Here is a 24,173-nt window from a genome sequence, read left to right on the forward strand (position 1 = left end):
AGCTTTCCGTTATCTCTGCCTGTCCTTTGCCTTTCCACATTCCTCATCCCTTCTGTTTGTCTAAAGTGACACTGAGCCAATCAGATGTCACTTGGAGAATCCAGCAGTAGTGAATGTAAAGGCCTGCTGACATTAGTGGGGCACCAGATGCCTGGCATCTAGTAGACACTGTGCTATATATTTTCTGCAGACAATATCCTACACTTCTCTCTACATGAGGAACCTTGAAAAGGATGTAATTGATAGATCATATTTCCGTTGCCACCTGTAGCCTGCTGTGCATAGTGATTATGATCTCTTAATTCTGAAAGTGTTGTGAAATGATAGATTGAAAGGTAGGTCTGCATGCAGCGAGTTAGAATAATGTGATCCTTTACGACGCAGAGATTTGAACAGGCCCATAGGATTGCACAGGGCAGTGAGTTGACATGCAGAATCACTCTGCAACGCAAATGATCACTAACCACTTAACGACCACGGTCAGCCGATCGGCGGACCTAGGTGTTAAGTGGGTTTCCATGGAAGCGGCCTTTCCATGTCAGTTCATGGAGGGTGTCTCCGTGAACAGTCTGCGAGCCGCCGATTGTGAAATGTAAACACGCGGGGAAGAAATCCCCGCTGTTTACATCGTACGGCGCTGCAGCAGCCCCGTAAAGCAGATATGCGATCCCCGGCCTATGATTGGCCGGGGATCGCCGGCATCTGATAGGCTGAAGCCTATCCTAGGTGCTGCGGAGGGGATCCCCCCCCCCCCCCCCCCGCAGCACGCAGATAGCCGGCGGCGATCAGACAGCCCCAGCAGGACATTCCCCTAGTGGGGAAAAAAAAGGGGGGGGGGGAAGTCTGCTCGCCCTGCAGCAATCCTGATCTGTGCTGTGGACTGGAGAGCCCACGCAGCACAGATCAGCCAAAACGAGCCTGGTCCTTAAGTGGTTACAATCAGAATCATTTTGTTTTCGCCAAGCACGACTGGGTCGTGCACGGAATTGGTTTTGGCACAAAAACAGGGCTTAAAACAGGTAAGGACACACAGTAGAGATACAAGGATAAACAGGGTAGCATACATCAGTTAAAAGAAATACAGTAATTGCATACGAAAAACATTTCCCCAAGGAGATGTGGGGTTTCGGCAGTGCAGACATGCATAAGAGGACGATTCCGGCTGGTAGTGGGAGAACGGTCTACGGAGAGGGGGAGGAGGTGATGGTACTGGGAGATGGGAGTTAGTCAAGAGAGTTCAGTGATTTGACTGCAGAGGGGAAGAAGCTGTTCCTGTGTCTTGTGGTCCTGGTGTAGATGGACCGATGCCTCTGGCCTGCGCGGAGCCGCTTGAAAAAGCGGGAGCCTGGGTGTGACGGATCACTCGCGATCCACAAAGCTCTGGAGCGCAGTCTGGTGTTGTAGAGGAGGTCCACAGGGGGAAGTGGTTTTCCAATGATTCTCTCCGCTGAACTGATGACTCTTTGTAGTTTGTGTCTGTCGCTGGCAGAAGAGCTAGCGTACCAGACCAGGATAGAAGAACAGAGAACAGATTCAATTGTGGCTGAGTAGAAGCTCATCAGAAGTTTCTGGTCCATACCGAACTTCCTCAGTTGGCGAAGGAAGAAAAGTCGCTGCTGGGCTTTCCTCTGGGTAGAGGTGGTGTTGGCCTTCCACTTCAGGTCGCTGGAGATGGGTGTGCCCAGGAGACGAGCACAGGGAACTCTTGCGACTTCTGTGTTGTCGATGTGGAGTGGGGGCCCACTTCCTAAAGTCGATGATCATCTCAACGGTTTTTGTGGTGTCATCTGCGAATTTGATGACTTTTTTTTTTTTTTATATAATCTTTATTTTTCCCAAATTTTCTCTTACAAAACTGTACACATAATTTTACTTTCTATATACATAAAAAAGCTTTACTTATCACAGCAAATATAAATTCCAACTCATTCAGAGAAGAGCCACTTACTTATTCCCCTCATCCCTACACCCATGATATAATTTATCTCCTACCAAAATCTCTCAGGGCTCAGGGTCAGCTCTAGCATTGCTTCAGCTCTTCAAATAATTCTAATCCATTCGAATCTTGCTGTGTTGTTAAGCTGGCCATACACTAGGCCGATTCCTGCTAGATCGACAGCAGATTCGATCACTGGGATCGAATCTGCGGTCACATCGTTCCCGCAACACGCCGAATTTCGATCCATTTCGTCCGATCGCTCCGCGCGGAAAATTACCGTCGATCGCCCGCGGGTAGGTAGCGCGTCGCTAGCGGCGTTCGAATACCGGACAACCGACGCAATAGAGCCCGCATACATTACCTGCTCCGCCGGCACGACTGCCCCCGGTCACCGCTGCTCCGTCTCCGCACTGGTCTGGTCTCTGGGTCCGGCATGCTTCACTTCTTCTAGCCCGGCAGGAAGTTTAAACAGTAGAGGGCGCTTTACTGTTTAAACTTCCTGCCGGGCAGGAAGAAGTAAAGCATGCCGGACCTGGAGACCAGAGCGGAGACGGAGCAGCGGTGACCGGGGGCAGGTAATGTATGCGGCGGGGGGGGGGGGCGGCAGCGGCACCACCACAACAGATTGTGAACGGTTTCAGGCTGAAATCGGTTCACAATCTGTTTGCAGTAAAGGTAGCCATACGATCCCTCTCTGAGCAGATTCGATCAGAGAGGGATCTATCTGTTGGTCGAATCTGATGGCAAATCGACCAGTGTATGGCTACCTTTACTCCCTCAGAAGGTCCCTCTTTTCTCCTCAGTTTACTAGGAGGGATCTCTGTGGTTCCAATCTCTATTACCATACAAAACTTCGCATTCATACATACCCACTCTCCTCATCTCCATCTTTCATCTCACCTTCCCTTTCTTACCAAAAAAAAAAAATCTCTCCCTCCCCCTCCAGAAGGGGCCCGAGCCAGGTCGAAGCGCACCATATCTCCAAAATACATGTCACCAGGTTACGCCAAATATCAGGGGAACCCTACTCCGCCAGGGCTTGTGCATAACTTCCCGTATTTTTAAATGCTATCCATTGAGCCCACGTTTTCCGGAAACTCTCTGTTTGACCATGCCTCATGAGAGAAAGATCCTCCATTTTCATGATCTCCTCTACCTCCCGAATCCAATCGCCCATTTTTGGAGGTTTAACTGCCTTCCATCTTCTAGTAATTAGTATCTTAGTTGCATTAATCAGATGCCTCTGGAGCATACTTTTATATTAATGCTCCATGAATTAACATGTAAGAGATAGAAGGCAGGATCGTCAGGGCAATCCTCTCCCACTATCCTGCCCATATAGCACCTAAGTTTACTCCAAAAGTCCTTTAACTCCTCACACTCCCAAAATATATGACGGATCGTGCCCTTTGCCCTATTGCACCGCCAGCAGGTAGGCGAAACTCTTGGGAACATCTTGTTTAGCCTATCTGGAGTCATGTACCACCTTGTAAGGAACTTGTATTTCACTTCTTGCGTTTTTAAACGCCATTGAAGATCTATGTGCGAACAGTAGAACCTTTCTCCACTGTTCATGTGAAAAAGTCTTATCCAGGTCCCTCTCCCATTTAGTTCTAATGTAGCCTGCCGGGTTCGCCTCATCATTCAGAATAGCATACGTTCTCGAAAGAGAGCCTCTAGAGGTCCCCTGTGCTCTACAAAGCTCCTCAAAAGGGGTGAGATCTCTTGAAAAGTCTCTCATTTTGCCCAATGATAGCAAGTAGTGCCTGAATTGGATCAGGCTCCATTCATCTAGCCGAGGGATTCCTAACTGCATCTTAATTTATTTTTGAGGGGTCCACTCTCAAATTTGATGACTTTGACAGAGCTTTCAGTGGATCTGCAATTGTTTGTGTACAGGGAGAACAGGATCGGTGACAGGACGCAGCCTTGTGGGGCCCCTGTGTTAGTGGTCCTTGGTTGAGAGAGAATAGCGCCTAGCTTGACTACCTGGGATCTGTTTGTGAGGAAGTCGGTGATCTACAGGCGCAAGGTGGGGTGGACTTCCAGTGCTGCCAGGTTCTCCTGAAGTATTTGGGGGCTGATGGTGTTAAACGCTGAGCTAAAGTCTCTAGGAGAAGGATCCTGGCACATGAGTTTGGTCTGTCTAGGTGCTCATAAACTGACTCCAGGCAGATGTTAATAGCGTCGCTGGTGGACCTGTTCGCTCTGCATGCAAACTGGTGCGGGTCCATCAGGGGCTCAATGGGGAGTTTTAGGAGGGGCATAACCATGCTTTCATAATGACGGATGTGAGAGCCACAGGTCTGAAATTGTTGAGGTCGGTGACTCCCTGCTTTTTGGGGACAGGGATGATGGTTGACCTCTTGAAGCATGCAGGGACTTTACCTTCCTGAAGGGATCTGGTAAAGATGGAGGAGAGAGTAGGAGCTAGCTGCTATGTACAGATTTTTAGGCATGCTGGTGACACTCTGTCTGGGCCTGAGGCTTTCCTGGCATTTAGTCTTGACAGGTGTCGCAGAATGTCGCTCTCGTTCACCCTCAGAGTGTAAATTTGGACCTGGAACAGATAGGTTGGAGGAGGGAACAGGCGGCTGCGGGGGCCCTGCTTGGTTTTCAAATCTGCAGTAAAAGTCGCTGAGGTTCTTGACGAGCTCCGTACTGGGAGTTGCATGTTGAGGGGGGGGGGGGGGCTTATAGTTGGTGATGACCTTAAGCCCCTTCCATACGGCTCGTGAGTCATTTGAGGAGAGACTCTGCTTTAGTTTTTTTGCGTAGCTCTTTTTGGCAGTCTTCAGTTTCTTATTCAGGTTGTTTTTTTAATAATATAATAATATTCCGAACATTTGTATAGCGCTTTTCTCCTGTTGGACTCAAAGCGCTCAAGAGCTGCAGCCACTGGGATGTGCTCAAGAGGCCACCCAGCAGTGTTAGGGAGTCTTGCCTTTAACTCCTTACTGAATAGGTACTAACCCTAGCCAGGATTCGAACCCTGGTGTTTGCCTTTCTATATTCTTCCTGGTTGCCCGCCTTGTACGCAGCTTCTTTGCATCTCCGCAGATGTCGTCGTAGTTTTTTGGTGAACCATGGTGTGTCGTTAGGGTAAAGCAAAGCAGGCTTGAAGTTGTAGCTTAGCCTCACTTGACCATACTTTGGTGGACTTCAGGACTGGTTTTGCAGTTTCCAGGCGCTCTTGTAGGTGGGTATCAGGTGGACGAGGCAGTGATCAGATGAGCCTAGTGCTGCCCAAGGGATGGCCTTGTATGCATCTTTCAGGACCGTGTAGCAGTGGTCGAGGGTGTTAGCGTTTCTAGTGGGGCAGGTGACATGCTGATGGAAGCGTGGCAGCTCTTGGTGAAGGTTGGCTCTGTTGAAGTCCCCTATTATAATGAACAGAGAGTCTGGGAGGGACGACTCCCATTGCTTGACAGTGTCGCTGAGAGCGCGCAGGGCAGATTTGACCTCAGCATCTGGGGGAATATAAACTGTCTCTTGCAAACCAATGAGATGCATCTGCTGGGCTCCAATTTCCCCCCTCCCCCCCCCCCCCCCCCGCTTTCCCCTGCAGTGGACCGAACCATGGGTGTCAGCTGTGGCAAAACTGAATCCACGGGACAGGTGAGTTGGTCTTTTGCATGTGGCGACTAGCCTAGTGGGACTGAACACCATCTGTTCCCATAGGCTTTCATTACATCAGATTTGTGGCGTTTGCGGAACGATCGCTATACAGTTGCAGAAAAAATGTAGCTAGTCTTGCATTTGCAGTCAGGTAACATTTACTTTAAAGAGAACCTGAACTGAAAAGTATAAGTCAAAATAAACATAAACCTGTCATACTTCCCTCCTGTGTAATCTACTCCTCAATCTATTTCCCCTCTCCTGCGTCCTGTTTGTCCACTGTGATCTATGGATTTCTATGTCCTCCATTTTGAAAATGGCCATTACTCCATAACAGCTTCTTGGTCAGCACACTGTTAAACTGTAATATCGCCTACTCCAGTCATAGGGAAACATGGACATTACCTTGCACATTCAGTTGTAACTGTCAGCAGCTGATATATAACTGATAGCAACTGGTATGTTTCAGTTCTGACAAAATATTGTCAGAACTGGAAGGGATCAATGAAAGAAGAAAATGTTAAGCTTCTGAGAGGAACGGACGGTGAGGTAAGTACTGTATGTAATATTCATTTGCAGCTACATATCTGTTTATTATAAATAATTTTACTCAGTTCAGGTTCCCTTTAAAGCGGAATATAACCCTGCATTTCAACTTTGCTCTAAAACATTATTTACAGCATATTATATGCAAAAAGCATTTTTTTTTTTTACTAGACCAGCATTGGAAGGGTTAAACACAGAGGTTTAAAGTTCTGTGGAGAGATATGCAGAAGTTCAGATTGTTACATTCTATTTAGTTAAATGTATCTATTGATAAATGTTACACTCTTTGGCTGTCCTCCAGCTCCTTCTCAGTCAGAGAGAGTGAGTCACATTCAACACTTAGATACATTTATGTAAACAAAATGTATCTTATGTCAGCTTCGGATGCGTCTGCAGAAATCTTCAGGAAAGTTAAAGCTCTGTGTAACCCTTCCACTGGTTGCATATAATATACTGTAAATAATGTTTTAGAGCAAAGTTGAAATGCAGGGTTATATTCCACTTTAAGAAAAAGAGAATCTTGATTAGGTTCAGTACCACGCTTCAATAATGTTCACCAGAAATTATTGTTCTTGATCATTTTGGGATGCCTTTGCCTATACCAGGGGTCTGCAACCTTTAAGAATCAAAGAGCCACTTGGACCCGTTTCCGAAAAGAGAATAAAAACTGGGAGCCGCAAAGCCATTATAAAACAGATATGACCCTAATATGCACAAATCGTTAGCAGATATGTCCCCAATACGCACAAATCGTTAGCAGATATGTCCCCAATACGCACAAATCGTTAGCAGATATGTCCCCAATATGCACAAATCGTTAGCAGATATGTCCCCAATATGCACAAATCGTTAGCAGATATGTCCCCAATATGCACAAATCGTTAGCAGATATGTCCCCAATACGCACAAATCGTTAGCAGATATGTCCCCAATACGCACAAATCGTTAGCAGATATGTCCCCAATACGCACAAATCGTTAGCAGATATGTCCCCAATACGCACAAATCGTTAGCAGATATGTCCCCAATACGCACAAATCGTTAGCAGATATGTCCCCAATATGCACAAATCGTTAGCAGATATGTCCCCAATACGCACAAATCGTTAGCAGATATGTCCCCAATACGCACAAATCGTTAGCAGATATGTCCCCAATACGCACAAATCGTTAGCAGATATGTCCCCAATACGCACAAATCGTTAGCAGATATGTCCCCAATATGCACAAATCGTTAGCAGATATGACCCCAATATGCACAAATCGTTAGCAGATATGTCCCCAATACGCACAAATCGTTAGCAGATATGTCCCCAATATGCACAAATCGTTAGCAGATATGTCCCCAATATGCACAAATCGTTAGCAGATATGACCCCAATATGCACAAATCGTTAGCAGCTATGACCCCAATATGCACAAATCGTTAGCAGATATGACCCCAATTTGCAGATATGACCCCAATATGCACAAATCGTTAGCAGATATGACCCCAATATGCAGATATGACCCCAATATGCACAAATCGTTAGCAGATATGGACCCCAATATGCACAAATCCTTCAGCAGATCTGAAAAGAAAAACCCATTTACTCACCTAGTCAGAAGTACTCCTGTCACGATCTCCTCCTGTCCCGACCTCCGGTCCCGACCTCCTTGTGGCGCGCAACTCCCTCGGCTCCTCTTCCTTCCTTCCCGACGTCACGTCCTGCCTGCACTACACTGCAGGGCTACGGGAAAATGGCCGCCCGAAGCCCTGCACTGGTCCGGCGGCCTCTCTGATAGGCTGCCGGCCAGCTGGCAGCACACGTCACACGCGCACATGTAACAAGTGCGCCGCAGCCACTGACACTCACTACCGGTGTAGTGTCAGAATGGGCAGCCCTGCAGCACCGGAGCCGCGCCTGAGCCGCGGTCTAGGAGCCGCGGCAAAAGTGAAAAAGAGCCGCTTGCGGCTCCGGAGCCGCGGGTTGCCGTGCCCTGGCCTATACAAACAGTGGGTGCCTGCTCTTTGGACAACAGAATGGGGTAGAATGATAATCAGGCATAGTTTTCCTGCATGCCCAATCACTAACAAGCAGTTGGTGGGCATGGAGGTACAACTGTACACACTTTGAAAAAAAAAATAAGGCAATGCCACAAAAATGTCAATAAGCCAAATGATCACAACTTCCTTATTTGCACTCTGCTTCTTTATTCTGCTCTGTGGTGAATGATGTGTTCTGTCAACAAAGAAAGGTTACAAATGTAACAAAAACAAACCTTAGGAGCCACAGAATCTGCCCTTCCTAAAACCAGTTGCTGTGCTTCCCGGACTTATTCTGCACACGCAGTTAATAAAAACGTGTTCCTTTTTTACAGTTAAATATAACCATTAGCTACTATATGAGGAATAAATCAGGAAACATTCTTTTCTGGTGTCAGATATTAGAAGCATCTGATCCCATGCAATGATCCCAAAGATGCCAACAGTTTCCATGCCAATAGGTGAGAAGTAATAAGCAATGGCAGGTTACAAGAAAAGCAGTTACCTCTGCCATGGTGTTATTAGTGCTCTTTTTTTGCTCCAATTTAAATGAATGGACCTCCTAGTGCCATGCCAAAAAGGCACTCCTGTCTCAGGTTCTATAATGATAGGTACATGTGAGGCGCTTTTGCATTCCAATTGACAGTGTAAATGCTTCCATTTCTCTGCATTCCGTAAAAGGCAGGTTTTAGGATGGGCAGATTCTGTGGCTCCTAATGTTTGTTTTTGCGACATTTGTAACCTTTTTTTGCTGACAGAATACGTCAATCATCACAGAGCAGAAAAAGGAGCAGTGTGCAAATAGAGGGACTGTGTTAATAAATGACATTTATCTGAAGGAAGAATTGCTCTTGTAACATCTACGAGCCACTTGTGACTTTTTTTTGTGTGTGTGCACTCTGTTTTATAGCCCACTGAGTCAGCCTATCAGAGAGGTCCAAGAATGGGGAAAAAGTGACTGTCACTGCCGGCATGTTAATCAAGTTGTATAAACATTATCTAAATAACATCACTTTTTTAAAAGTATGGCTTAAACCTCGGTATTATTGATTTATGTTGAAGTGTTCTCTCTATTTGACGTTAGTTCTGCTTTTAAAATGATATATTTTTTTTATCAGCTAATGACAGAACCTAGATACAGATAAGAATGAGATATGCCACTGAGTATCAGCAGTGGAATGACATTTATAGGTGAAAATAAGCTTGGTACAGATACTGGACTTGTGCTGGCCAAAATTTTAGTTTGTGATCATTTCAGCTGACACTCTCCCAGCAGCTTGTGATGGTTCATGTACAGTATGTTTGCCTATGAAAGGGGGAAGGAGAAACCAAGTCTTCCCACAGTACCAGGGCTGTGGAGTTGGTACAAAAATCTTCCGACTCCTCAGTTTATAAAACCACTACTCCGACTCCGGGTACCCAAAATGGTTCCGACTCCTCGACTCAGACTCCTTAGTCTAATACTTAACAGGGCTGTGGATTTTGTACAAAAATCATCCGACTCCTCAGTTTATGAAACCACGACTCCAACTTTAAGCTTGGAAAAAGGCGACTGAGAGGTGACCTGATTGAGGGCTGGTGCACACCTAGAGTGCTTTTCAAAACGCTAGCTCTTTGAAAAGCGCTTGGCTAATGTATTTGAATGGGATGGATAACAACAGTGAGGTGATTTCGCCGCCGCCCCCACCCCACGTAAATTTTAGAGGTGATTCACTTAACCACTTAAAGGACTTACGGGGCCAAAAACCCTAAAACAGTAAAGTACCTGCATGATGTTTTAAGGACCAGAGACCGCTGGTACAAGAACGACGGAATCCCGACGAATTGCTGCACATACCCTCCGCAACCGCCGCCATCGCCACACGTCGGGATCCTCAGGACATAGACTCTGCTGTCTCTATGACGGCAGAGTCATGTGAGCCGGTCAGGAGCCGCTTTCATTTGCTCCTGACCGTGTCTATCAATGTAAGCCAATGGGAGCAGCTTACATTGATAGACATGGCCAGGAGCCAATGCCTGTGAGCTGCGGCGAGAAACGTCGGGTTTGAGCGGCACGACCGGTGGGGAGCAATGGAAACGGTGAAATTGCGCTGTGGACGGTGATTGAAATCTATGCCCTGCCAGCCAGGAGCTCACCTAAACAGGGCGGAGATTTCAATCACCGCGGTCCTAAAGTAGTTAAGTATAGAAAAGTGGAAAATTGCTATAAAAAGCGCTAGATCAGAGCGATTTTCGAAGTGTTATATTTTTTTTCACACAAGCCATACACTTCCAGCCATCTGTACACAAAAAAAAAATTGCTACATCAAAACGCTCCAAAAATGGCTAGGTGTAGCTAGAAAATCGCTAGGCACATGCCTAGAATCGCTTAGAAAAATCACTTCTAAAAACGCTGAGTGTTTGCGATTACGCTAGCGTTTTCAGGTGTGCATCAGCCCTCACATGTTTAAATACATCAGAGGGCAATATAAAAGCTTGGCAGACGAGCTTTTTGCCCCTAGGGTTGTACAACTGACAAGGGGGCATGATCTGCGCATGGAGGAAAAACGTTTTTGCCATCGATTTAGAAAAGGGTTCTTCACAGTGAGAGTGGTTTAAATGTGGACTATTTTACCTCACGAATTACCGTAGTTATGGCAAACTATATCTGAATTCAAAGAGGGCTTGGATGTTTTCCTTGCATTGAAGGGCATCTGCAGCTATAATTATTAGGTAATTCTCGGTAGAGATGATTCAGGGATTTATTTGATTGCCCCTTGGAGTCGGGAAGGAGTTTTTTCCCCTTTTAAGGCTAATAGGCCCAGGTCTTGTAAGGTTTTTCACCTTACCCTGGATCAACTGGGATATGTGGTGGATTCAGGATGGTGTTTTTTTTTGTTTTTGTTTTTTTTTTTGTTTTGTTTTCTTCTGGGTGAACTTGGACGTATGTCTTTCAACCAAACTATGTTACTATATGCAGCAGTTCCACGTGCAGCCCCTTACTCCATGTGACTCCTTGGGCTTGATTCACAAAGCGGTGCTAACAGTTAGCACGCTGGTGAAAAGCCCTTTATCATGCCTAAACTCAGTTTAGGCGTGATAACTATAGCACCAACTGGGTTAGCACTGCAGTGCACAGCTGATCAAAAGTTTTGCGCTAGCAAAGTCTGGTGCACTTTGCATAGAGTATAATGGCACTGCTTTGCGTGCGGGACTTTGTGCGCGATCTAAACTTATCTAAACTTCTCACGCCTAAACTTATCACGGCTTAACTGGCTTTTCACCAGCGTGGTGCAATGGTTATCACGCCTAAAGTCTTTTAGGCGTGCTAACTGGGTTAGCACCACTTTGTGAATCGGGCCCCATGTGTCCATTGATATGTAGCGGCACTCTTTCACCCTTATTCTTGTACAGCTTGTTTGGACAGCAGCTCCCCTCTTTTTCCATTGTGCAGCCTCCTCTAATGTATGAAGCAACCATTGTTCCATGTTCAACCACCCTACTAGGCAGCAGTCCTGCTAGTCCTCCTACACTCAGCCTGTGTGGCCTTTCCAGAACTACAGCCTTGGTCCTCTGCAGCTCATTGCATTTTCTGAACAGCAGAATCTTCAGACATCAGACTGATGGCCAGAGGGAGTACAAGTGGCTATCTTGACAGTTTAATGCTGGGCATACACGGCGAGTTTTTCCTTATCAATCGAGCTGCTGATGGCTCGATTGATAATTTCCGACGTGTCCGATCACCGCGGCGGATCGATTCCGCGCTCTATCCCCGCGGGCGGACAATGCAAAAAAACAGCTGATAAGAAGTGCCCGCTGGGACGAGCGGGAATTGATCCGGGCGGCCGCGGGGACGAGCGGGGACACGCCGGCATTGAGCCGCTGGCTCGATTCCGGCGCATTATCTAACCGTGTATTCCCAGCATTACCCTTTCCAATCTTATATCAGACTATGACATTGGCCTTTTCCTCCATAGCTTCAAATCTGGCTTGCCGCTAGATAGCGCTATTGCTGGATAAAATCTGGCACAGGGTCAGCCCGTTCAGATCAGGGTCAGACTTATGCTAGGTACACACCATACAATTTTCTGTTAGATTTTCTGTAAAATTTACCTGCCAGATAGATAATTTTCAACATGTTGGAAATTATCTATCTAACCATCTATCTGCCTAGCAATTAGGCATTGTTCTACTCAGCAGGAGATAACCAGAAGACAATGCACCAGAGATAATGACCAGTCTCTACAGAAAAAATCGAATGCAGAAAATCTAACTGAAAAATCGAACAGAAACCCTGCACTTTTATCCCCTCCAGCACCACGCAGCAGCTTGTAATAACGAAATTCCCTTGGCAGGTGTGCAAGGGAGGCAGAGATACAGCGCAAACTGGTGCCAGTACCGCCCCCGATCCCTGATACCGGGTCGCCTCCTCGCTCTACAGTGAAGAGGTACAGACCTTCTGGATCACTGCAGTCATCGCTATTTTATGATCACCCACGTCCCATACAGTACACCAGAAAAATGAGTGCTGGGTGGACATGGGTGATCGCAACCTTGGCAGTCACCTATAAACACACTAGATTCTTGGCCCAGACGGCCTCAACCAGCCAAGAACATTGTAGCCTGTGTGCAAGTCTTTAGACTGTGGTCCATGTATTGCCAGCATCTGATGTACAAGGGTCAGGATCTCCTGCCAGAGGGCCCTGCGTGTATATTTCCTCATTTGGCAAAATCAGAGTTTTCCATTTATACTAAGATAATACAACATTGTTGCCTTCTATGAGGAATTTGCACTCTGACATTTTTAGTTTAAACTGATGTGATTTTAAGTACTCCTCTGTGACAGCCTTACTGAGCAGGAAGAAATAGCTGAAATATTTCCTGCAGGTAGTAATATGTCTCAATCAGACCAGGCTGGGGAAGCTGAGACTGAACGCTGAGAAATGAACGTGCCAATTGCAGGTGTAGCCATCCCTGGGGATGTCCTTTTCCCTCCTGTAAGCTGCAGAAGCCGCTGGTTGTAGCAGCATATTGTGTGACGTCATCAGGTCCATCATTGAAGTAATGAAAGCACAGAAAAGTTGCTCCTTCAACTATGATCACCTACTGGTCTTTCCACACAGCGTACTCATCCACTAGAGACTGCAAGTCATACAAGCTCTACAGAAAACCGTGCATGCTGCTCTGCTTATTTGGCAGAGATTAAAGGAATTGGCTGACTAGATATTCTATCTGCTGTTACTCATATTTTGTGGCTTGGTTAGAATGTGCAGAGCAGCAAGAGGTACTCTTTAATTTACATACCTACACTAAAAAATTTTTCATAGGCCGGAATCATTCGTTATGTTTTCAGATTAAAATCAGTGTGAAGACCATTGTCTCCTGGTGTCAGCAGAAGCCTCCTCTTCAGTGTTCTGTTGCGCTAGGTCCTACTTGTCTGGACATTATTGTACTTCCTGTTGTAATGGTAGCATGCTCTGCAGGGACTCTTAATGGGAACCTTAAGTGAGAGGGATATGGAGGCGGCCATATTGATTTCCTGTTAAACAATACCAGTTGCTTGGCAGTCTTGCTGATCTCTTCGGCTGCAGTAGTGTCCGAATTGCACACCTGAAACACGCATGCAATTGGACAGAAATAATGGAGCGGCTTCACCAGGCGGCTAAGGAGGGGACAATGGGCTCTGCTGATGGATGATTAAAGATCCATCGTACCTGATCACTAAACTGTTAAAAATCCGACAACTAGACTATGGGCTTCATTCACAAAAGAGTGCTAACTGTTAGCACGGGCGTTTTTCGCTCAAATTTTAGAGTTTTCGCGCAATTATACGTTTTAGCGTGAAATCGTTATCGTTTTTATGCGCAAACGCAAATTTTCACACTAAATCATTACCGTTTTCATGCGAAAATTCATGTTCGCGCGAAACTGTTTAATTGCGCGTGAACGCTAAAATTCTCGTGAAAAACGGCCGTGCTAACAGTTATCACTCTTTTGTGAATCAAGCCCTATCTCCTTATGGGTTATTCTCAGGGTTTTCTTTATTTTCTAAGGCTCTTGGTACTTATCCGTTAGCCGGGCGCATCCGGCAGGTGGCGCTGTTGTTGTTAGTTTCAATCATAATTACAGTCAAGTAAGAAATTGCATTCCTTGTTAAGGTGACAATATGTATATTGAAGAGAGTTAATTAAATGACAAATAGGCCGGCGGCAATGTAACAGATCAAGCCGCCGGCTTGCTTCGTGTCTCGCTCTCCTCCCCCCTTGTCCTCTCTCGTATAGAGCCCTGGGGAGGGGACTCGTGTCCCCCCAGAGTCGTTCATCGCAATAAAACAAGCAGGATTCCCTGCCGCGACGAACGACTCTGGGGGGACACTCCTCCCCCCCCCCCACCCCAGGGCTCTATACGAGAGAGGGCAGGGGGGAGGAGAGCGAGACACGAAGCAAGCCGGCGGCTTGATCTGTTACATTGCCGCCGGCTTATTTGTCATTAAACCCTCTTCTTTACTATACATATTGTCACCTTAACAAAGAATGCAATTAGCGCCACCTGCGGCGTTTACATTGACATTCACAGTTAGCCGGGCGCATTACATACATCCGTCAGCCGGGCGCATCCGGCCTTTACATTCACAATGTGCACTGGGGAGGTTAGCCGGCATCTTTGTATTGATCTTTTCCAGGGAGTGCTTTGGTAAAGAATAAAGGAAATGCTGAGAATCTCCCATGTTGAAATGAACTACTATATTCCAAAACCTTTCACATATTTACCACCCACTGTTACAGCAACATAAGGGAAAACTATTCATAGCTCTTTTTTTTTCCTGGGAGTAACCTACTTTTATGGGTGTTTACATGCCTACATTTGCTTTTGCCATCGTGGTCTTCTGCACACTGAAGAAACGTGTGATTATTTTAATGTGTCTAAGGCTGAAAGGATACATGAGCTATAAAAGACAGAAAGGCTTTGCTCACCTGGGGCTTCTTCCAGCCCCTAGAAGTATATCTGTGCCGTCCTGTGAACAAGTTGCGCACCGCTGGTTATCAATTCTAGCTTTTTGTGAACTGCATAAGCACAGAGCCCTCCCAGCCATGGCAGCGTGATCACAGTGGCGGATTGTGATCTTATGTAAGGGACAGCAGCAGCCTCGGGCACGGCGGAACTTCAGCTTGGGGCTGATAGACTTCTAGGGGCTGGAAGAAGCCACAGGTGAGTAAAGCCTTTCTGTCCCTTTTTTAGCTTATGTATCCTTTACGGACAAAAATTGCAATAATGTGATGGCCGCTCTTTTTTTGTCTATTTCAGCTCACCATGCAAAGCTTTGTTTTGCACTCTGGGAGTCAGGAAGGTTAAATTAGAACTATAGTGATTGCCATAGAGACATAACATACAGTTAAAAACCAAGTTATCTAGCTTCCTTTTGCCCAAATTAATGTCTTCTTTGTGAAAATCACCATCCATCTCCTATCACTTTTAGCTAGTGTGGAAAGACACCTTGCTTAATAATGCAATATCCAGTTTCATCTGCAAGCACTGAACTGCTATTTTTAGACTGCCTGCTATTTCTCATGCTGGCTATTTTTGTAGCTCGCAGACAGAAGCACTCTGAAATCTGTTCTCCAGCATTCAGAGATAAAATTACAGATCAAAAGCATGGAGAGCTCAGTAAGTGATAAAGTTCCCAGGATAAATGAAACCAATTCGTATATTTCTCTCAACACCTGGAATGGGCCAGGAACAAGGCAGCGGCAGTTATGTGCCTGCATTGCAGGCCTTAAAGGTAACCCGAAGCGAGAAGTATATGGTTGCTGCCATATTTATTTCCTTTTATGCTGTGTACACACGGTACGTTTTTGCATTCGATGGATAATTTCCGTCATGTCCGATATCACCTGCGATCGTTTTACCGCTCGATTTCTCATAGAAGTAAATGGAAATTGGTAAGAGAATTGAGCGGAAAGACTAATCGCAAATCTATCGTTCAGTAAAGTGACTGAAAAAAACACATCATGTGTACCTAGCATTAAACAATGTTAGTTGCCTGGCAGCCCTGCTGATCTATTTGGCTGCAGTAGTGCCTGAATCACAACAGAAACAAGCATGCAGCTACTCTTGTCAGAATTTACAATAATGTCAAACACCTGATCTGCTGCTTGGTTGTTCATGGTCTATGGCTTTACGTTTTAGGCCACATACAGACATCAGACCATAGTCTTTGGAAAATGAAAGATCACAGACCAATCTTACCACCCTTCATGTAGTATGAGAGCCATACTCTACACAGTCTATTCTATGGAGCTGAACTCCACATCAGAAAACAATCTTTGCAAGATCCTGCACACACAGATGCTGTACACATGCAAAAGATCAGTATCTGCAAAAGATCTGTTCCTGCCAAAAATCCATTCCTGCAAATTGCAATGATAGTCTATGAGATCTGCAGATCATCATACACACATGATTTAACTGACATTCATCTGCAGATCAGATCCACCAGGATGGATTTTCAGATCTGCAGATCTGCAGATGAATGTCAGTTAAATCATGTGTGTATGAAGATCTGCAGATCTCATAGACTATCATTGCAATTTGCAGGAATGGATTTTTGGCAGGAACAGATCTTTTGCAGATACTGATCTTTTGTGTCTGTATAGCATCTGTGTGTGCAGCATCTTGCCAAGATTTTTTCCTGATGTGGAGTTCAGCTCCATAGAAAAGACTGTGTAGAGTATGGCTCTTATACTACAGGAAGGGTGGTAAGATTGGTCTGTGATCTTTCATTTTCCAAAGACTATGGTCTGATGTCTGTATGTGGCCTTAGAGGCAGAGGATCAACAGGATAGCCAGGCATTGCTTAAAAGGATATAAATATGGAAACCTATATCCTTCTCCATTCAGGTGTCCTTTTAAAGTAAGCTATTTATGGGCAATCACTAGTGACCAACACAAACTACCTCTATTGTTAAGTGCTTCCTTATCTTCCCAACTTTGTTGATTCCCCTCCACCTACCCATAGAACAGATCAGATGGATCGCCAGCTTTGTGGTCTTGTTAAGGAAACTGTTCTTGATAAAGTTACCTTTTTCGAGGTTATTAAAAAAAAAGAATTGGGCAGCTGCCTCCCACCTGTAAGTGCGCAGAATGATCACCAAGTATAGTTTTGGGCAGGAATTATTCAGTGTCTGTACAAGCCTTAACTAGGACAGGAAATGAGGTAAATTGTGCCCTACCCAGGCAGCAATAAAAGCCTGATTGATATTCAAGACCTTCTGTCCTCAAATTTTAAGTGTATCTACGACTACATATTTTTGTATGGACTTTCTTTGGAGCAAGCGATTTTGTAGGCGTTTGAAATTTTGCACCATTTCACACAAACGGGTTTGCAGAAAAAAAAGCTGCAGGCACCACGTTTGAGATATTTTAAAAATTGCATTAGACAGCGTTTATGAAACTGCCAACAAATCACCATTGATAAGAAAAATACTCAAAAATGCTTGTAGTGTGAACCAGCCCTAAAGCCTTGTACACACATTAGAGGGAACTCTGTACTTAAAGAGGAACTCCAGTGAAAATAATGTAATAAAAAAAGTGCTTCATTTTTACAATAATTATGTATAAATGATTTAGTTTGTGTTTGCCCATTGTAAAATCTTTTAAATCCCTGATTTACATTCTGACATTTATTACATGGTGACATTTTCACTGTTGGCAGATGATGTAGCTGCTGCATGCTTTTTTGGCAGTTGGAAACAGCTATTTCCCACAATGCAGCAAAGTTCACAGACAGGAAACTGCCAGGAATTTCTCCGTTTCTTGTGGGAGGGGTTTCACTACAATATCAGCCATACAGCACCCCCTGATGGTCTGTTTGTGAAAAGGAATAGATTTCTCATGCAAAAGGGGGTATCAGCTACTGATTGGGATAAAGTTCAAATCTTGGTCAGAGTTTCTCTTTAAAGGGAACCTAAACTGAGAGGGATATGGATGTTTCCTTTTTAAACAATACCAGTTGCCTGACTCTCCTGCTGATCAATTTGCTGCAGTAGTATCTGAATCTCACACCTGAAACAGGCATGCAGCTAATCCATTCTGACTTCAGTCAGAGCACCTGATCTGCATGCTTGTTGAGGGGCTGTGGCTAAAAGTATTAGACACACAGGATCAGCAGGAGAGTCAGGCAACTGGTATTATTTTAAAAGGTAAAATCCATATCCTTCTCAGTTTAGGTTCCCTTTAAATCCATACTACCAGGGATACCTGCACGCAGTGCCCCCAGCTGGTCATGTAATCTGTTTATGTGCAACAAGCTTTCTCTCCTGTCTATGACCGGATTGTTTAAACTGCTAGATTTGTTACTGCAGACACAGGTAAATGTATTTGCACCTTCTTATTGGCTGACCGGCTGCCTGTGAACCAATTTAAATGGCAAAATGCGGTCTTAGGCCACATACACACATCAGACCATAGTCTTTTGAAAATGAAAGATCACAGACCAATCTTACCCCCCTTCATGTAGTATGAGAGCCATACCTACACAGCCTTTTCTATGGAGCTTAACTCCACATCAGAAAAAAATCTTTGCAAGATGCTGGACACACAGATGCTGTACAGACACAAAAGATCAGTATCTGCAAAAGATCTGTTCCTGCCAAAAATCCATTCCTGCAAATTGCAATGATAGTCTATGAGATCTGCAGATCATCATACACACGATTTAACTGACATTCATCTGCAGATCAGATCCACCAGGATGGATTTTCAGATCTGCAGATGATTGCTTGATCTGCAGATGAATGTCAGTTAAATCATGTGTGTATGATGATCTGCAGATCTCATAGACTATCATTGCAATTTGCAGGAATGGATTTTTGGCAGGAACAGATCTTTTGCAGATACTGATCTTTTGTGTCTGTACAGCATCTGTGTGTGCAGCATCTGTCAAAGATTTTTTTTCTGATGTGGAGTTGAGCTCCATAGAAAAGACTGTGTAGAGTATGGCTCTCATACTACATGAAGGGTGGTAAGATTGGTCTGTGATCTTTCATTTTCCAAAGACTATGGTCTGATGTGTGTATGAGCCTTTAGAGTGAGTATATGCTTCTCTTGTGTTTGGCATGATGATGACATACACAGTATCTGCTAACCATACACCTGGCTTGGCCCAGCGAGCCATTGGTTACTGATTGGAAATCAACTGGGTAGCAGCAATACCACATGACCTGCATCAGATTTCCTGCGGCGGCCCTCTTGAGTAGAATTTACTGCTGCATCTGATCACTGTCCACAGTCCGAAACCAGTCAGAAGTTTATCAGCAGCTGATCATAGTAAAAGACATAAAATTGATCAAATCTGCTGGAAATCTTTTTGTGTATGAGCAGCTTTACATGACACTTCTATTCTATTTATGGGGTTTGTATGTCTTTTAATATAGTGAGATATCTCCGTGGCTCATGTTGTTTTCTTGTCCTTGCAGATGAATATTTATAGGAAGCAGTAATCTCTGTGGCTGAGTGTCTAGTGATCTGCGCAGAGGATGTGACAGACTCTCCTGGGACGGAAGGGGTAAGAAGCGCTCTCACAGGTGGGAGGCAGCTGCCCAATGCGGCATTGTTTGAGAACAGTACACTTATTATGTGCTGAGTCTAGCACAGGCCTCACTCTCAAGACATTGTATCGTCTTTGCTTACCTTGAAGCATCTCAAAATGCTTCTCTGCTTTTACCCCCACTAGTCAGTCATTAGACGTTTTATTGTTCATCTTTCTTGTTCTATAATACACCATGTTATTATTATTGATGGATATAGCGCCAGCATCTTCTGTGACGCTGAGTGTTCTGTACTGCAGTTCACACTACTGCATGGTTATATATTCATGTGGGTGCTGCATGATAATGGCTACAATGTACATTGTTCTCCAATAATTGTTACATGATTATCCATAGGGGTGAATGATTGGGAAAATTGGTGGTAAACCTTGCCTGGCATAGGAGACCGTGGTGCAGATTTCTGTAGCTTTAGTCACTAGTCTGGTATTCAGAAGGTTCTCCATATACATATGACAGGGCATTTTGCACTGTGGCATAGTTACAGGTGCCCAGGCTGTGGCTCTGTATGACCCATTGGTTCTCTCTATGTGGCTGCCAGATTTTTTGACGTATGAGATAAAGTTCTACTGTCAATCTATCCCAGCATCATTATTAGGAGCATGCAGCTGTACAGCGCGTTGTTACACATAGCTCCTGCCCTGTTTAGTATCATACAGCTCCTATGTAACTGTCTGTAGTAACCTGCAGAGCTCATCTCTTACTATGAATAATATCAAGGTATAAATGATTTAAATTAAAAGGTGAACTCTCAATTCCTTTTGGGCCCCTGAGCTTCTGCTGATGCTTTCACATAAGAATACAGTGGAGTCTTGGTTATCCAGCACCGATGGGGATCGGCAGATGCCAGATAAGTGTGCTTTCTGGTTGCTTGAGACTCAATGTTAAAAATAGGCCTAGATAATACAGTATAATACCCCACTCTATATACATACCATGAGTTCTGTATTTAATGTTAAATACAGTAATGGAATGTATAATAACCTTGGGTGGCCATGGAACCCAGTCTTAGCACAGCAGAGCCAACAGACACCATTGTGAGTTCTGCCGGCGATTTGTACTGGTTGGCTGAGACTAGGGATGCTCATTTAGATTCTGCGGAATTGAACATTTACGCATTTCCAATCGGTAATCAGATTTTCTGGGAAATATCCCATCACCGCAAGTCAGTAATTTTAGCCCAATTACAGAAGTTGGGCTCCCTGCACACTGCAAATCCGTTTTCCGATTCCGATTCAGTTTCTGATTTTTCAATTCCGATTTTCCCTGAATACATTCAACAGAAAACGGATCAAAAAACGCAGCATGCAGTAAAGATTAAAAATTGGAATCGGATGTAAAAAACGATTAAAAAGCAGAATCTGAATCGGAAATGCATGCAGTGTGCAAGAGGCCTTAGAAGCATTGGACCAATCAGAAGATGAAATCGCCATTTCCAACCGTTGCTAGTTGAGACTGCTAGTAAGTTTAGTTGCCTCATGTCAGTGAGGAATGGGGAGGCTGGGGAGTCGGACCTGCACAAGGCCAGTGCTAGCTTACCAAAAGTGACTGGACAATGTTACAGGGAACAGTCAGCTGCCATCTTTTGCAGAGAAACTACAGACTAACAATTGTTGCCTGATTCAGTCAAGAATGGCCTGATTGGGCCTCTTAAAAACACTTCACATATAGACCTTGTTTCCCCTTTATGGACCAGAGAAGTTATGACCTTTAGATTAAATGTACCTGTGTAATCAGCAATAACTTTGTCCGTACTTATGACGCCTAAATAAATATTGTTCTGGGTTTTTTTTTGTTTGTTTTTTTCCAAGACTGACTAGACTTTCATTGGCCTCAATTCACTAAGCTTATCTCCTGTCTTTAATAACGTTTCTAGAGTTGTTACCATGGTGATAAGGCATGTAGTATTCCGGAAACATTTTACCTCAGGCAAACCTAAAGTTACTCTTCTGTCTTTAAGTTAACTCTCCAATCCTTAAAATAACTCCAGAGTTAAAGACAGGCGGTTAATTAACTGCGTGTGAAAATAACTACAGAGGAGGTAAATTAACTACAGAGGAGGTAATTTAAGGAATGAAGAAATAAGATAACTCTCTTCCTGTGTGGAGGTAAGTTTTCTCTTGCCTTATTATCTCCAGCATGATCTTTGTGAATTGAGGCCAATGTGTGGCATTTTATGGTTCCTAGAATCACTCATCCAGGAACCACAGTGGTGCCTGGATGAGTGAATCTGTGAATGCATTTGTTTGAACAATTGCATGCAAGTGTGCAAAGGGTTAATCTTTTTTTTTTTTTTGCTATTCTGGCCACACCCCCTTTAGCACCCCTCTTTCCTTAACTTATTTAAATGTCCTAACTAGAGGTGATGTGCCTGGATATATGTGTTTTTTTTTTTTTTTCTTCATTTTATGGTTTCTTTTATGGTGAGGATATAATGATACAGGGTGTATTTGTCACTATGAACTGAGAAAAGTATTTTTAATGGTAAAAATCAATCTCAAGGAACATATATTCTCTTTCACCAATTAGTTCTGCAGCAGACAGTGCTGGAGGTTTGCACAGGAGCAAGCACATTTGTGCACACCTGTAAACATTGCTTACTAAAGGGTCTGCATGAATTTTGGTCATAGCTGGGTCACCAGGTCAGGAATAGTCTGTGCAATTATCTCCATCTTAACATGCATGCTTGCCAATCGTCAAGGGCCAGGCTCTGTACTGTCCTATGTATAGATCACAACAAAGATGCTATCTGCATGGAATAAGTATGTTTTTTCTCTGTTCAATCAGGTTTCCAAAATTATTCCATTTTTGATTTCAACCTGGCACCATTGAAAGCTATACCATCCTTTTTCTGTGACAAGAGTTACACTTTGCTTGCCTTCCACCCAAACTGACCTTAGTAGAGGTATTGAACTATTTGGAACTGTCTCGGCCATGACTTTAGTATGTGTGCATTTGATCTCTGATGTCATTTAAAGATTTGGTATTCCAGATCTTTAAATGACAATGACAAATGAGTACATTGTTCCCCAACCACTACAAGCAGCTCCATTGCACACCATGGCATCCGCCTGCCTTCCCTCTGCATTGAACAGTACATTTTGCTCAGCTGTAGTCAAGCATTGTGTCTCTCATGCCTGGAACTGTCACCTTAGCTATCTGGTCCTCAAGGCTTCTGGCGATAGTGATTACACACCTTTAGGCCCTTTCACGCTGGCGCGGTGCTGCAAATTGCTGCACTGCTTCCGCAGCCTAATGAAACCCTATGGGGAAACTCATGCTTCCCACACTGTGGTACGCTGCCACGGAAGTGCTCAATTTAACACTAGCACAGAACTACGTTACTGTGTGGATCCTTCGGCAATCTGCATTGCCCGGAAGTCGATAGTCTATGGCGACGCAGGTTTTTTTTAAAAAAAAAATTGGTCGGCGCAGAAAGCATGTATTTAAAATGCGCTTCCGTGCACTTCCTCATACCCGAAGCAGGAAGTGACCGCAAGCGCGGGTCACTTCCTGTTTCACCGAATGCCAGAGAGAGAACACTGTGTACTAACGCTGTGTTCCTTGAAGGCCTGCTTTTGGCGGAGCGACGGGCACGATGCACCACATCGCTACTGCCAGTAGTGAAACCGGCCTCACTCTTAGCATCATCTAAGGGGCAAGAAATGTTGTGTGTTCTCCAGTCCTCTCTGTAAAGAACTGCAACCTGGGTAATCACTATGTACAATTGTATAATAAAGAAATAATAATATTCTCATTCCTAGTGAAGTGAAAATCCATGTTTTGAAATGGAAGCTGCACAGCTAGCAAGAAACATCAGGAGAGCTGTAAATAAATAGCATGCTTGCACCCAGATGTGTTATGCATTACTGAGCAGATGTTTTACATTCTTATGGCAAAATTGCTTTAACATATTTACATGTCACTTTACATGAAAGCTAAAGATCTCCAGTACGTGTTTATGTAAAATAGAGAAGGCAGTTATTGTCTGATTTACCTCACAGCATTGTGTTGATTATGCACATTATTATGGCAATTCTGAGCTTTTTCATGTCGGTAATGGTGGGTTTCACTACAATGCTTGTGTTTCTTTAGAAATAGATCTAATTGCAGTGGTCCTTCATGTTGAGGTCTGCTAGATACATGGGCTGATTTATTGGAGCAGGTCCCAGTAACACTGAATATTCCCTACTCCCTAGGACCCAAAACCGGTCTCTTTCCTTTCTCTGCAAATCACCCACCAACAACTTCTCAATTGGAAGTAGATTGCTGAAAATTAACAACGTGATATTTTCCCATTGATCTGATGGGAAAATTGCATGGTGTGTACCGTGCATCACTCTTACTGACTTTGTACTCCCTCCACTACCCCCAGGTACCACTCACAGTATGCATTCCCACATTGTTTCTCTCCCCTACAAGGGCAACTCCCATGATGCATCCCATTCTCTCCCTCCACCCCA

The 24,173-nt window shown here is 44.4% G+C and overlaps 1 protein-coding gene across 3 annotated transcripts in view; it reads left to right on the forward strand.

The window, feature by feature from the left end:
- Nucleotides 1-24,173, forward strand: part of CSGALNACT2 (chondroitin sulfate N-acetylgalactosaminyltransferase 2) — a 94,641-nt gene that overhangs the window by 22,851 nt on the left and 47,617 nt on the right. Inside the window, exon 2 of one of the 3 annotated variants that reach the window (XM_068255477.1) lies at nt 19,582-19,689. The exons of 1 other annotated variant lie outside the window; for it this stretch is intronic. The gene's annotated coding sequence lies outside the window, so the exon portion shown is untranslated. The remainder of the gene's footprint in view (nt 1-19,581; nt 19,690-24,173) is intronic. One more of the 3 variants, XM_068255476.1, reaches the window with a different exon arrangement.

The sequence above is a fragment of the Hyperolius riggenbachi genome, chromosome 10 (assembly GCF_040937935.1).
Source record: "Hyperolius riggenbachi isolate aHypRig1 chromosome 10, aHypRig1.pri, whole genome shotgun sequence".
In the NCBI taxonomy this organism is placed as follows: Eukaryota; Metazoa; Chordata; class Amphibia; order Anura; family Hyperoliidae; genus Hyperolius; species Hyperolius riggenbachi.